This window comes from Delphinus delphis, chromosome 4 (assembly GCF_949987515.2).
Source record: "Delphinus delphis chromosome 4, mDelDel1.2, whole genome shotgun sequence".
Lineage (NCBI taxonomy): Eukaryota > Metazoa > Chordata > Mammalia > Artiodactyla > Delphinidae > Delphinus > Delphinus delphis.
The window spans coordinates 926,622-941,460 of NC_082686.1; the positions used below are offsets into that span (position 1 = coordinate 926,622).

A 14,839-nucleotide genomic window follows, 5' to 3' on the forward strand; every position below is an offset into this window, starting at 1 on the left:
GTTGTAGAAGATCTTTCCTGGTAGATTTCAGTCTTTCTCATAAATAGTTGCACTGTAAGTAGTTGTAATTTTGGTGTGCCCATGAGAGGAGGTGAGCTCAGGGTCTTCCTACTCCACCATCTTGGCCAAGCTTTCAAAACACATTATTTTAAAGTACACATGGAACATTCTCCAGGAGAGACCAGACGTTACACTAGAAAAACAAATCTCAATATTTTAAAGGATTGAAATCATACAAAGTATGTTCTCTGATGGCAAGGGAAAGAAATTCAGAAGTTAATAACACAAACAAAAATTCACAAGTTTGTGGAAATTAAACAACACACTCCTAAATAACCAAGGAATCAAAGAAGCAAGCACAAAGAAAATTATAAAATACTTTGAAATGACTGAAAATGAAAGCACAACATACCAAAACATATGGTAGGCAGCGAAAGTAGTGATTAGAGAAAGTTATAGGTGTAAATAGCTATATTAAAAAGGAATAAATATCTCAAATCAATACCCTAACCTTCCACCTTAAGAAATTAGAAAAGAACAAACTAAATCTAAAGCAAGCAGAAGGAGGGAAAAAACAAGTATTAGAGCAAAAATAAATGAAATAAGGAAACAGAAAACAATAGAGAAAAAAAACAGTGAAACCAGAAGTTGGTTCTATGAAAAGATATAAAAAAAGAAAAAACCTTTAACCATATGCACCAAGAAAAAGACAGAGAAGACTTAAGTTACTAAAATCAGAAATGAAATTAAGAACCTTACAGAAATAAAAAGGATCATTAAGAAATATTATGGACAATTGTTTGCCAACAAATTATATAACCTAGGTGCAATGGCCAAATTCCTAGAAAGACAAAAACTATCAAAACCGATTCAACAAGAAATAAAAAATCTGAATAGACCTAAAAGAGGTAAAGACTTTGTCTTAGAAATTGAGAAACTTCCCACTTTTCCCAATAAAAAGTCAGGACCAAATGGCTTCACTAGTGAATTCTGTCAGACATTTAAAGAAGAATGAACACCAATCCTTCACAGACTCTTCCAGAAAGTAGAAAAGGGCACTTCCCAATTCATTATGAGACCAATACAATCCTGATATCAAAACCAAAGATATCACAAGAAAAGAAAACTAAGTACCAATATGCTTCAAGAATACATATGCAAAAATCCTCAGCAAAACCATAACAAACTAAGTCGAGCAATACTGTATATAAAAAGGATTATCCACCATGACCAGCTGTGATTTATCTAAGGAAGGCAAGGTTGGTTCAACACATGAACATCAGTCAATGTAATGCACCACCTTAATGAGGGACAGAAACCACATGGTCATCTCAGTAGATTTAGAAAAAGCATCTCAGCAGATTTAGAAAAAGCATCTCAGTAGATTTAGAAAAAGCATCTGACAAGAACAATTAAAAAAAATTCAACAAAATAAAAATAGAAGGAAACTTCCTCAACCTAATAAAGGGCATCTACAAATATCCACAGCTAACAACATAATTAATGGTGAAAGGCTGAAAGCTTTCCCCCTAAGATCAGGAAGAAGGCAAGGGTGTCCACCTTTGCCAGAACAATTCAACATTATACTAGAAGTTATAACCAGGGCAATTACACAAGGAATAAAAATACAGGGCATCCAGGGCTTCCCCGGTGGCGCAGTGGTTGAGAGTCCGCCTGCCGATGCAGGGGACACGGGTTCGTACCCCAGTCCTGGAGGATCCCACATGCCGCGGAGCGGCTGGGCCAGTGAGCCATGGCCGCTGAGCCTGCGCGTCTGGAGCATGTGCTCCACAACGGGAGAGGTCACAACAGTGAGAGGCCCACGTACCGCAAAAAAAAAAAAAAAAATACAGGGCATCCAGATTAGAAAGGAAGAAGTAAAATTATCTATATATACATAGAAAACCTTCAGAATCCACAAAAAGCTATTGCAGCTAATAAATCCCACATTCATGGATTGGAAGACTTAATACTGTCAAGATGGCAATATTCCCAAATTGACCTACACATTCAACGCAATCCTTACCAAAATTTCAGCTGCCTTTTATGCAGAAATTGACAAGCTAATCCTAAAAATCATATGGAAATGCCAGGGACCAGAAATAGCCAAAACGATCTTAAATAAGAACAACAAAATTGGAGGACTCCCACCTCCCAATTTCAAAACTTACCACAAAGCTCCAGTACTCATGACTGTGTGGTTTTGGCATAACGATAGATATATAGATGGATGGAATCAAACTGAGAGTCCAGAAATAAACCCATATTTTATGGTCAACGGATTTTCAAAAAAGGTGTTAAAAGACCATTCACTGAGGAAACAGTCTTTTCAACAAATGGTGTTAGGACAACTGGACAGCCACATACAGAAACTCCTCCCTCATACCATATATAAAAATTTACTCAAAATGTATCAAAGACCTAACTTTAAGAGCTAAAACTTTACAAGAAAACACAGGCGTGAATCTTTGTGACTTGGGATTAGGCAACGTTGTCTTAAATATAACACCTAAAGCACAAGCAACAAAAGAAAAAATAGATAAATTGGACTTCATGAAAATGAAAACCTTTTGTGCATCAAAGGACACTATCATGAAAGTGAAAAGGCAACTCATAGTTGGAGAGGAAATATCTGCAAATCATATATCTGATAAGGGATTGGTAAACAATATATAAAAAATTCTTACAGCGCAACAATAAAAAGACAATCCAATTTTAAAATGGCCAAAGGATCTGAATAGACATTTCTCCAAAGAAGCTATACAAATGGCCAATAAGCACACGAAAAGGTGCTCAAAAGCATCAGTCTTTAGGGAAATACTAATCAATACCACAAGGAGATACTACTTCACACCCACTAGGATGGCAATAATCAAAAAACTGAAAATAAGTGTTGGTGAAGATGCAAAGTAACTGGAACCCTTATGCATTGCTGGTGGGAATGTAAAATGGTACAGCATCTTTGGAAAACAGTTTGGCAGTTATTCAAAAAGTTAAACATAGAGTTATTATTTGACCCAGCAATTTCACTCCTAAGTATATACTCAAAAGAACTGAAAACATGTATTCATACAAAAACTTGTACATGACTGCTGAGAGCACATTATTCATAACAGACAAAAAAACAGAAAAAACTCAAATGTCTACCTACTGAGGATAAGCAAAATGTGATATATCCATACAGTGTAATATTATTCAGCCATAAACAGGAATGTACTGATACATCTACGGTGGACCATGGATGGACCTTGACATTATTATACTAAGTGAAAAGCCAGGCACCAGAGGCAACATATTTACAACTCCACTCACGTGAAAAGTACATATCAGGCAAAACCTTACAGACAGAAAGTAGATTAGTGGCTTCCAGGGGCTGGGAGAAGGGAGGAATGGGGAGTGACTGTTAAGAGGTATGAGGTTTCTTTTTAAGTGATAAAAATGCTCTGGAATTAGGTAGTGATGATGGTTGCACAACCTTGTAATGCAACCTTGTAATGCAACCTTGTAAATATACCAAAACCACTGAATCTAAACTTTAAAAAGGTGAATTTTATGGCATGTAAACTATATCCCGAAAAATTTTAAGTAAATTAAAGGAATTTTAAAAATAAAAAAAAGTGAAATCAAGATACTTTTAGAAAAAAATCAAGAGTGTCTATGTACTACCAGCTGATGAGCAAAAATGGAATTTCTAAAGAAGCCTCTTCAGGTAGAAGGGAAATGACCCCAAAATGGAGTTCGGAAGTGTCAGAGAGCAATGAAAAGCAAAGAATGGATAAGATGTGAATAAATCTAAGTGAACACTGCCAGCATGTTAAACACTAACACTGTTTTGTGTTTGGTTTTTGTTGTTTGTGGTTTTTTGTTTGTTTGTTTGTTTTGGGGCCATGCTGCACGGCATGTGGGATCTTAGTTCCCCCACCAGGGATCGAAACTGCACCCTCTGCAGTGGAAACACAGAGTCTTAACCACTGGACCACTGGGAAAGTCCCAATACTAACACAGTTAATATTACTTAGTTGAGTTTAAAAAGAGCATACAGGGCTTCCCTGGGGGCGCAGTGGTTGAGAGTCTGCCTGCCGATGCAGGGCACACGGGTTCGTGCCCCGGTCCGGGAAGATCCCACATGCCGCGGAGCGGCTGGGCCCGTGAGCCATGGCCGCTGAGCCTGCGCGTCCGGAGCCTGTGCTCCGCAACGGGAGAGGCCACAACAGTGAGAGGCCCGCGTATCGCAAAAAAAAAAAAAAAAAAAGAAAGAAAAGAGCATACAGAATTAAAATATACAGTTACAATCACACATAAATCTGGAGGGGTGAATGGAGTTCAAGTATTCTAAGAAAATGATCTCTGCATGGTCCGGGAAGAAGGTATAATGGCATTATCTGGATAAGTTAATAACACCTTATCTAATTTACATGGTAACCACAAAAAGAAAGAAAAATAGAATATAACCTCCAATGTACTAGAACTAGTGGAAAAGTAGAATGATTTTTTAAAATCATAATACTAGTTTCAAATAATACAAGAGAAGAGAGGAAATAAACACAGAAAATGTAGGACAAGAGTGTCATACAATAGGTTTGTAGATTTAAACTCAAATAGATCAGTAATTACATTCAATGTAAATGAGTTGAATGTTCCCATTAGAGGGCAAAAATTATCAGATTGGATGGAAAAAAGTCTAACTGTATAATCTTTACAAGAGACATATCTAAGGTATAAAACTATAGTAAGGCTGAAAGTAAAATCATTAAAAAAAAAGATATCATGCAAATATGAGCCTAAAGCAATCTGGTATGGCTATATTAGCATCAGACAATTACACCATAAAGGCAAAGATACATTACTGGAGATAAAGAGAACCACACATAATAATTAAAGTTTGAATTCAGCAGGAAGACATAACAATTTTAAATTTGCATTCCCCTGATAACATGGTCTCAAAGTATATAAATAAAAACTGACAGAACTGAAAAAGAAATAAGACAAATCCATAATCATAATGAAAGTGTGTAATTATCTTAGTAATGGATATAACAACCAGACAAAAAAATAGTAAAAAACAGAAGACCTGAGTAATATGCTTATCAAGTTAGTGGAACAGAATATACAGAACAGTGAACCTAAATTCTTTACAAGCACACAGGAACATGTGAGAAAACCTATACACCATATTCTGCTATAAGGCACATCAGCAAATTTCAAACGATTAAAATAAAGAGCAAGATCTTTGGGCAATGCAATTGTGATGGAAAAGAATAAAATAAGAAACATGCATATGTCTGGAAATTTTAAAATATTCTTCTAAATGACCTACAAGTCAAAGAAAAATATCATAATGGCAATTACTGTCTTAGCTCAGCCTGCTATAACAAAATACCATAGATTGGGTGGCTTAAACAATAGACATTTATTTCTCATTTAGTTCTGGAAGCTGGGAAGTCTGAGAGCAGGGTGCTCACATGGTCAGGTTCTGGCGAGGGCCCACTTCCTGGCCTTGCAGATGGCTGCCTTCTTCCTGTGTCCTCACATGGCAAGGAAAGAGAGTAAGAGAGCAAGCCCTCTGGTCTCTTCATATAAGGCACTAATCCCGTCATAAGAACCTCACACTCATGACCTCACCTAAACCTAATTATCTCCCAAAGGCCCCATCTCCAAATACCATGACTTCGGGGGTTATGGTTTCAACATAGGAATTTGAGGGAGGAACAATTTAGTGCGTAGCATATATTAAATAGTACTGAAAATACCTCAAGTCAAACCCTGTATGATACAGCTGAAGCATTATTTATAAGGAAATGTACCACCTTAAATGCACATTATTAGTAAAAGATAAAAGCTTCAAATTAATAAACTAGGCATTCATCTCAAATTAGACAGTGAACAGCTACAGGAAAATTATGGGCCAATTTTACTCATAGACATTGACTCAAAAATTCCCCCTAAGATATTAGTCATCAGAATCTAATCAATACACTATAAGAACAGGCTAGTATGAACAAGTTATGTTTATATAGTGGTCATCTGTGGGTGGCGGAATTAAAGATTTTTATTCTGCTTTTGATGTTAATCTTTATTTTATAAAATTTCTAAATAAGCACTCATTATTTTATGAATCAGGAAAAAAATATTTTGAATTAATAATTAATATTCTTCTGATCTCTCATCTTTTTGAAGTCAACTACTTAAAGAATGGTGAGAAGAACAAGGGCTCATTCAGAACAGCCATTTCATCTGAGTAACCATCAGAGCTATAAGACCTTACATGTTTCAGTGTCTCTATCTGGTTGAAAACAAAGAAAGGGTGGATAGGAGTAGAAAAGGATTTACAAAGGATTTACAAAGATAGGGATGTGATAATAGCAATTCATAGGCTTTTTGCCCAGACATTAAGGGAGCGATCTCATACACAAATATGTCTATAAATAGAATACTGCACTTTAATGAATAATTTAAAAGCACTTTGCAAACAGGGTTAAGAAAACAAGAATCTAAATGCTCAAAAATCAATAGTTCTGTCCTATCCCAACCTGGTGAGTTACAGAAGCAGATGCTTGAGTTGTATCCTTTTAAAAGAAACACTGGAAGCTGGATGGTCAAATATCAGAAAGCTTAAAAACACCTACAAGTTTTGACATGAAAATTCTGCCTTTAGAAATGTATCTTTCAGAAATAATTGGTGATACACACCACGAGTTTTGTATAGGATACTTATTAAAGCATTATTTATTACAGTAAATATTTTAAAGAAGCATAAATGTCCAGCTATAGGAAAGAGGTTCAATAAACTGGGATTCCCACTGGAATATTATGCAGCCATTCAAAATCATATTTTAGAAGAATATGATGACACAAAAAATGCTCACTATCTACAAAGAAAAAAAGTTGTTTATAAAACATATTATGGAATGAATCCCACCTTTAGGAAATACATATCATACACATATAAAAGTAGGAAAAAAATTGGCAATCCTTGAGTGGTAAGATTATAGATGATGTTTATTTTGTACTTTATACTTTCTGCCTGTATCTCAAATAGATTCAAACAACCTTCATCAGCCTAAACCCACTTCTAGTGAGGGTAGCTGGGAGGTCAGTACAGATTTGGTACACTGCCCTTCTACAGCTGCGTAACAAACCATCACACACTTAGCAACTTAAAACACGTTTATTATCTCACAGTTTCTGTAGGTCAGGAGTCTGAACAGGCTTAACTGGGTCCTCTGCTTAGGGTCTCATAAGGCTGCAGTCATGGCGTTGGCTGGACGATATTCTCATCTGCAGGCTTAACTGGGGGAGAATCTGCTTCCGAGCTCACTCGGGTTGCTGGCAGCTGTTTCCCTGCTATAGGACTGGGGGCCCCTGCTCCCTACTGGCTGTCTCTGGAGGTCGCCCTCAGCTCCTAGAGGCACTTACTCAAGCCAGCAAAGAGAATCTCTAGTTTCTAGCAAGATGGAATAATGGAATTGACATCCATCACTTTTGCCTCATTCTACTAGTTAGAAGCACATCCCAGGTTCCACCTCAGTGGGGATGGGGTTATTATACAAGGGCATGAATACTAGGAGGAGGGGATCACGGTGGGGTCAACTTCATTCATACAGTCTGTCCACTTTACCTAGCTTCCCAGTGCAGAGCTCAGACAAAGGAGGGAAGCTTACACTTGGATGTGAAGACTCTTCTGATCAACCAACCACTCATAAACGCAACTGAACCCTGCCCTCTGCACCTCTGAGGCAGGACAGTACTGTAAAAAGTGAAGGGAGCATTCACCACAAGTCAGGGCTCATGTAGAGAGCTTCAGCAGGTCCTGTGCCAGCCTTGAAGGATGGTTGAGATTTAGATCCGTGGGAAGGAATGAGAAAGGGAGACTTTTCCTCTGCAATAAGGAGAGGTGGAGAGGCAGGAATTCCCAAGGTGGGTTCTGGAGGAAGTAAGCAGGACGGTTTGTTCAAAAGAAACACAAACAAATATGATGTCTAGCTTCATTCATATTCTAACCGGTCCCTTGATAGACAACATAGTTGCAAAAACTACGAACAAGACCTAGAGAGGAAGACAGCTTTAATTTTGGCTAATTCAGTAGCACTGACATCACTTCGCCTCTCTAGTGTGGTAAATATTACTAATATTTACCAGTATCCAGTGGTCCTAAACTTCCAGAACATGGAAGACTCTACCTCCCTGCCCCATTCGAAACTAGGCATGTCCAGAATGACTCCCTCCAGCCAAAGAAACGTGAGCAGAATGGACCAGCTTCTAAAGTGATTAACTGCAATGTTAATCCATGTCCTAAAAGGGTCCGGATCTAGAGCAGTGAAGAAGCAATACTGCCAAACTTCCAAGGGACAAACACCCCTCCCTTTCGGAAATGATTAGAGATGATGAAGCATCATAGTGCTACCAAACCTGATTAAGAGCGATCCAAGAAACGATTATTAGTCAATACTTCTTATGAAAATATATGCCAAAATCAAAAGTGAACTATTACCATATGGGATCCAATAATAAGTTTTAAATGTAGTATATCATGACAAAGTAGAGTTTATCCCAAGAAAGCAATGATGGTTCAAAAATAGAAGATTAAAGTATTTCACCTCAGAGTTCAAAGAAGAAAAGATGCAAAATTATCTAAATAGGTAAAGAAATCATTTGATAAAATTAAGAATCTATTAATGACTTTAAAAAATCTTTTATCAAGCGATTAGTAGATAAGACCATCCTTAACCTAGTAAAAGGAATCTACCAATATATAGCAAACTTCAAATTTAAGGCTTTGAAAACATTGCCTTTAAAGTGAAAAACAATATTAGGATAGCCTTACCACAATTTCTATGCAACTTTGTCTAGTGGTCCAAACAAAGGGAATAAGACAAAATAAAAAATAAAATAAAAGATTTAAGGACTAGGAAGGAGGAAATGAAATCATCACTATTTACTTGGAGAAATTAGAAACAGATCCACACATTTGTGAGGTCTGGTATGTTTCAAAGGCAGCACTGCAGATCACTGGGGAAAGGATGGTACTCAATAAATAGTACTGGTAGAATTGGTTATGCATTTGGAAAAAATCTAAAATCATAGCTCTACCTCATGCCTCACACAAAAGTAAGTTCAAAGTAGAATATGAAGAGAAAATATTTCTTTTAAAATTTTAAGAGGAGAATATCTTATGACTATGGGGTAACAAAGGATTTCTTAAATAAGATTTAATAACCACAGACAATAAGAAAAAGATTGATAAATCTGACTACATTAAAATTAAACATCTGTTCATCAAAATAGCAATTTTAAAAGGATAAAAAACAGGACACAAATAGAATCCAGAATATATAAAGAACATCTAAAAAGCTATAAAAGGAACAACCCAGGCAACAAACAGACAAACAATATAAGAATACCAATTATAGACTTGAAAAGCCAAGTGGCCAATAAATGGGTAAAAAAAAATCCTCAAACTCACTAGTAATCAAGGAAATATAAATTAAAACAGTGAGATATTTCATATCTACTCAACTGACAACAATGAAACAGCTGAATGTATAAAGGATTAGCAAGGATGTGAAGAAACAAACCTTTGGAAAATACTTTAACAGCTGAGGTTGGAACTGGGCCTGCCCTATGACCCCACAATCCCATGTGTAGATGTATACCTGATCCACTCTCCCCTGAGTACGCAGCACAGAAGAGTGGACCAGTGGGACATGGCGATTAGCAGGGGTGGAGGCTGACAGGCTGCTTACAGGAAAACTTCAACTGGGACTCAGGCCAGGTAAGTCAATGTCAGAAGCCAGTCTTGTCAGGAGATGAAACTGGGGATCAGAACCGTGCTTACTTAGGGCAACTTCCTCATAAATAGCACCTGCATCAGTTATCTTCTACAGCCAATCTGAACATGTTACTTCTTCCTTAAATTTCACCAGCTAAAACTTTCTAGAGCAGAGTCCCAACTTACATCAGTTTCCTCAGCTGCTCTAAAAACCTTTCCATTGAATTTAATGGTTGAACACAACACAAATTAATTATCTTACAGTTCTGGAAGTCAGAAGTCGGACACAGGTCTCGCTGGGCTAGAATCAAGGTGTCAGCATAGCTGTGTTCCTTTCTGGAGGCCTGGCTGGAGAACCCATTTTCTCGTCTTTTCCAGCTTCTGGAGGCTCTGCCTGTATTCCTTGGCTCATGACCCCTTCCACCTTCTAAGCCAGCAATGAGGAGTAGAGTCCTCCTCATTTCACATCACTCTGACACTGACTCTTCTGCATCCCTCTTCCACATTTAATGACCCTTGTGATAACTATGGACCCACCTGGGCAATCCAGGATAATCTCTTTGTTTTAAAATCAACTAATTAGCAATCTTCATTCCAACTGCCACCTTAAATCCTCTTTGACATGTAAAATGTCCACAGGTTCTGGAGATTAGGAGGTAGACAGCTTTGGGAAGCCATTATTGTGCCTACCACACCTCTCCTCAACTCTACCCCCCACCCCATACCTCTAGCAGAGTCCCAACCCTTTCACAGTGTCCCCCACACCTCCAGCCTCAGCACCACCATACACCTTGTCCTCCAACGACACCAACCTTCTGGCCTTTTTCTAATCAGTGTGTGCCCATCCATGCCCAAACAATTACAACCCAAACTCCAGGGCTCAGCCCAAAGGCCACCTCCTCTCTGAAGCCTTCTTTGATTCCCAGCCTAAATGAGTCACCTCCCCTCAACACACCAACCCAACTTTCTGTATATCCCAATTGCTGCACTGAGTGTGGCCCCCTGTAATCATCTGTTTTCATGTCCTTTCCTCAGTCCAAAGTGGTGAGTTCTTCGATGATATGAACGCTGTCTCATTCCCCTGTGGGTTCCCAGATCATAGCACAGGGCCTGGGAAACAGTAGCACTCAGGGAGTATTTCTGAAACTTAGAGGAGGCAGAAAGAAGCTGCCCTGGGTCTCTCTCAACAAAACAGATGTCAAAGAATAACCTGGGTTAAGTGTACAGCTAACAGGGCCAAAGAACTATTCCAGATGTTCATAACAAAAACACCTCAACAATCCACTGCTTCGTTTGAAGCACAATTTACTATCACATGGAAAAATCTCTGTACCACAAGGGACAGCCATTATTTTTTATTGCTAACCTGTGGGGCAACTCTAAAGTAAAAGACCACCTCAAGAGAAATAAAGGATTTATCTAAAATGATTTACAAAGATGTACTCAAAATTACAGGCAAGAGAGTAGATGCTGCTCCAACGCAGCACGAGGGCCTGGCAGTTGCCCGTCAGCCCTCCCACATTCTCAGAGGGCTCCAGTCCCTCTCCAGGAAGGCTGGGAAGCACCATGCCAGTGATGCTGAGGGATGTTACAATCTACCCTGTTTAGGGGAAAACAAATTGCCTCTACGTACAAATATATGTACATGCTATAATAAAGAGCACGTTTTTAAAGAGGGTGTTAGTTAAGCAAACAGGGTCTCGTTTAATTTCAATGGTTTGTTATTTGATGTCCATACTCCAGCAAGAAAATTCTCACCTGGGGTGAAGGAGACTAAGCAAAGAAAAGTAAATGTTGACTCAGCACAATTATGCACTTTAGAAAAAAAGATATTACTAACATGCCTTGAGTTCTTAAAAGGCATGCTTCCATTCAGGTTCAATAGAATTCCCTTGTTCAACTCTTCTTTAAAAGTGTGAATTCTGAAATTCATTTTAAAACTTCAAAAACTACTCTCACACTGGAAAGGAAATTTGAGACGGGAAAACAGAAATAAACGACACATATTCAGCACCATGGACAGTGGACCCAGGATACTTGTTAAGAGTCCTTGCAGCAAGAGCTGAGAGCTAAGAGACACCAGAGCCACCCAAAAATCTACAGTATTCATCCTAATGTTCAATGTGGGAGTGACTCCAATACATGAGCAGGTATTTTTCTTTGTCATGGCCCAAAGGACAGCCTTCTTCGCCAAAGGGTTGTACAACTTTCATCTACCAAGATCTGCTTCAGTGATCACTTTTACAATAAAGCCCTGGGATTTCTGTGAAAATAGGAATGACTCTGCCATTGACACATGGCTACAGGTCCAGAAACTGAAATTGTTGAAACAGAAACAGTGTCCAGCCTTGAATGGCTAGATTGTTCCAAGGACCTCACAGAATTTCTGCAAATATAAACACGGCATGCTCTCAGCCTCCCCTGAACATCAGAGGAAAAAAATAGCTTCTTTCTAAACATCTAATAAAATGAGCGCATGTGGTGAAATTTTCTTATAAATACTTTTAAAAATGTAATTATAAAACTGTGTATTTTCTCCAAGTCTGAGTATTAATAAAGATATCTGGAAGAGAGATGTTCTGAAGGTCAATATCACCACTAATCAGCACCACCTGTGGCAATACCAATCCCAAAGCCCTGAATTCTACACAGGATACCCAATCTTTTCAGTTAAAAAAACCCAAAAAAACTCCTTTTACCATCAAACCTTTTTTCAAAACCTTATAATATTGAGTACTAACTAAGAAAATGCATGAAGTTATATAAATTCTAACACGCTTGTAATGAAATTTCACGGTGTAAATAACAGCACCTACATACAAGAGAGAAACGTCAGTGCTCAGAAGTGACCAAAGTCAGTCAGTCAGTCAGACTGCACTTGTATTCGAAGACCCCTTCATTTCTGGTGGATCTCCAAGTCTGAACACACTACCCACAACTACTCCAGCTCCCCTGACGGGAGGATCAATGAGCTCACTTTGGATCTTGTCAACAATCACTCCAGAGTGTCACTGTTCTGCAAACAGTCTCTGGGCCAAAACGCACATCTCTGAGACGTTTTAAGATGATGAGTTGTTCTCGTGCACGAGGGGACTGGAAATCAGTTTTCTTCAATAGGAAAGCACCTTTGCACACTTCCTTTGGTTCCCAATTCCAAAGCCAAGTTCAAAGAACAGAACAGGGGCAACAGTTCACCCGCTGACAGCAAGTTAAATTTCGGAAGGATATGGGCGTGCCTGTGCCAGAGGACTGGTGTGAACTGGAAGGTCTGTTTACTACCCTGTCTAGTCCGGAAAGGTCTGTCATCAAGGCCCCGCTACCCTAGCATTCTTCTTCGTGAATTACGCAGCATAAATCCTCATCACCCCGGAGTGCTGTTAGCTCACACGCAGAGCCAAAGAGACCCAGAAGTCCGCGTTGCCTCAGAGGAAGGCGGGAGGAAGGTAATCAACCCTAGGCACGAGGTGTTAAGACCTGGCTTTTTGTTAACTTGCTAATCTGCTACGCAAGTTATATACTTGAGAGTAGTAAGGAGAAAAAAAGTAGAAACGCCACCGGGCAAAAAGAAAAAAATAAACACTCTCAGCAAACAATACTGCCAGAGCGGAACACTTCTGGGAACAATAAGAAACACCTTCCGACTCGCCCCCTAATAAAAGAAGAAAATGCAGTAACTGACGAGAGGAGCACGCACCCGCCCCATCTAACCCGCTCCTGGCTTTGACACGGGGTCGCAGAGAGACGCTGACACTAGTCAAGGGGGCAGATGCCGGGAGTGTGGGCAAAGGACACAAAGCGCGTCCGCACGGAACCCCTTCCTGCTGCCGCGGGCGCCGTGGTCCCGGACGCCGCCCCCGCCCTCCGCGCGCCCCTCCCCTGCGTCCCGCCCGCCCCGAGCCGAGCGCCGACGACGTGCTTTCCCCCAAATCTCTCCTCAGCCTCACGCGACTAAACTTCAACCGTTTTGAAATGTAAGCCCCATAAAGTCCAGAGCAGAACCGTGGCGGACGTCTACTGACAGGCAAGCGTTAACTCCCCTGCTTCTGGAAGCGCGGTTCTTGTTTACAACTTCTGGATTGCGGGGGAGGGGAGACAGGGCAGCCCAGGCAGGGTCCTCGTTTCGCCCGAAGTCACTTCACCACTTTCCTCCGAAATCCTCCCCGCGTCCAGTTTCCGTCCTCGGAACATTTCGTGAGCCCGCAGCGCGGCCCGGGCGTTAACTTGAGGAGGGGGCGCCCCAGAGTCCCGCGGGGACCTCCCGGACCCCGCCTCCCGCCCCGCCCCGCCCCGCCCGGCAGACGACCCGGCCGCCGTCCAAGTTTGTCCGGGCCGCGCGGGGGTCTTCGGGGCTCTCGGCGGGGCTCAGTCGGGCGAGACCTGCGCCCCACGCCCGGCACTGACCCCGAACCCGGCCACGGGCCGCCGATTCCCAGCTCCACAACGACCCCGGCCCGGGCCCCAGCTTGACTCCCGATCCCCGGCCCGGACCCCGACCCCGACTCCCGACCCCCGATTCTCGGCCCCGATCCCTGGTCCCGACCCCGGCTCGACCCCGGCCCGGACCCCGACCCCCGACCCCGGACCCCGGCCGGTCCCCCGGCTGGGACCCCGATTCCCCACACCCGATCCCCGGCCCTGCCCGCGACCACTCACCTGTCCCGCGGCAGAGGGCGTGCCCGCGGGCCGGCCCGCGGGAGGGCGGCCGGGGCGGGGCTGGGGGGTGGGGACAGGCGATCCCGGCGGCGGTGGAGCCTGAGGCGACCGAGCCTGAGGCGACTGAGGCGACTGAGGCGGCGGTAGCAGCTCCTCGCGCTCCAGGCGAGGCACTGCGCGCGGCGCGGGCCCGCCCCCTCTGCTCCGCCGACCAATCCCGCGCCGCGCGCCGCGGCTGACCCCGCCCCTCCGTGGAGCTGGTTCTCGCGAAAGCGGGCGCAGCGGGCCAATCGAACGGCGGAACGGCGACGCGCCCGGCCAATCGGAGCTCAGGAAGCGCTGCAGAACGAAACCAATTAGCGTGGAGGGGGCGGGGCGGGGCCATGGGCGGGTCATCGAGGGGGCGGGGCCATAGCC

At 41.9% G+C, this 14,839-nt stretch overlaps 1 protein-coding gene across 10 annotated transcripts in view; it reads right to left on the minus strand.

The window, feature by feature from the left end:
• The window catches only part of PCBP3 (poly(rC) binding protein 3), a 213,437-nt gene extending 198,870 nt beyond the window's left edge, over positions 1-14,567 (minus strand). For 9 of the 10 annotated variants that reach the window (XM_060009757.1, XM_060009754.1, XM_060009756.1 and 6 more), the window contains exon 1: positions 14,423-14,567. The gene's annotated coding sequence lies outside the window, so the exon portion shown is untranslated. The remainder of the gene's footprint in view (positions 1-14,422) is intronic. The other variant, XM_060009749.1, reaches the window with a different exon arrangement.
• Between the last annotated feature and the right edge of the window lie 272 nt (positions 14,568-14,839).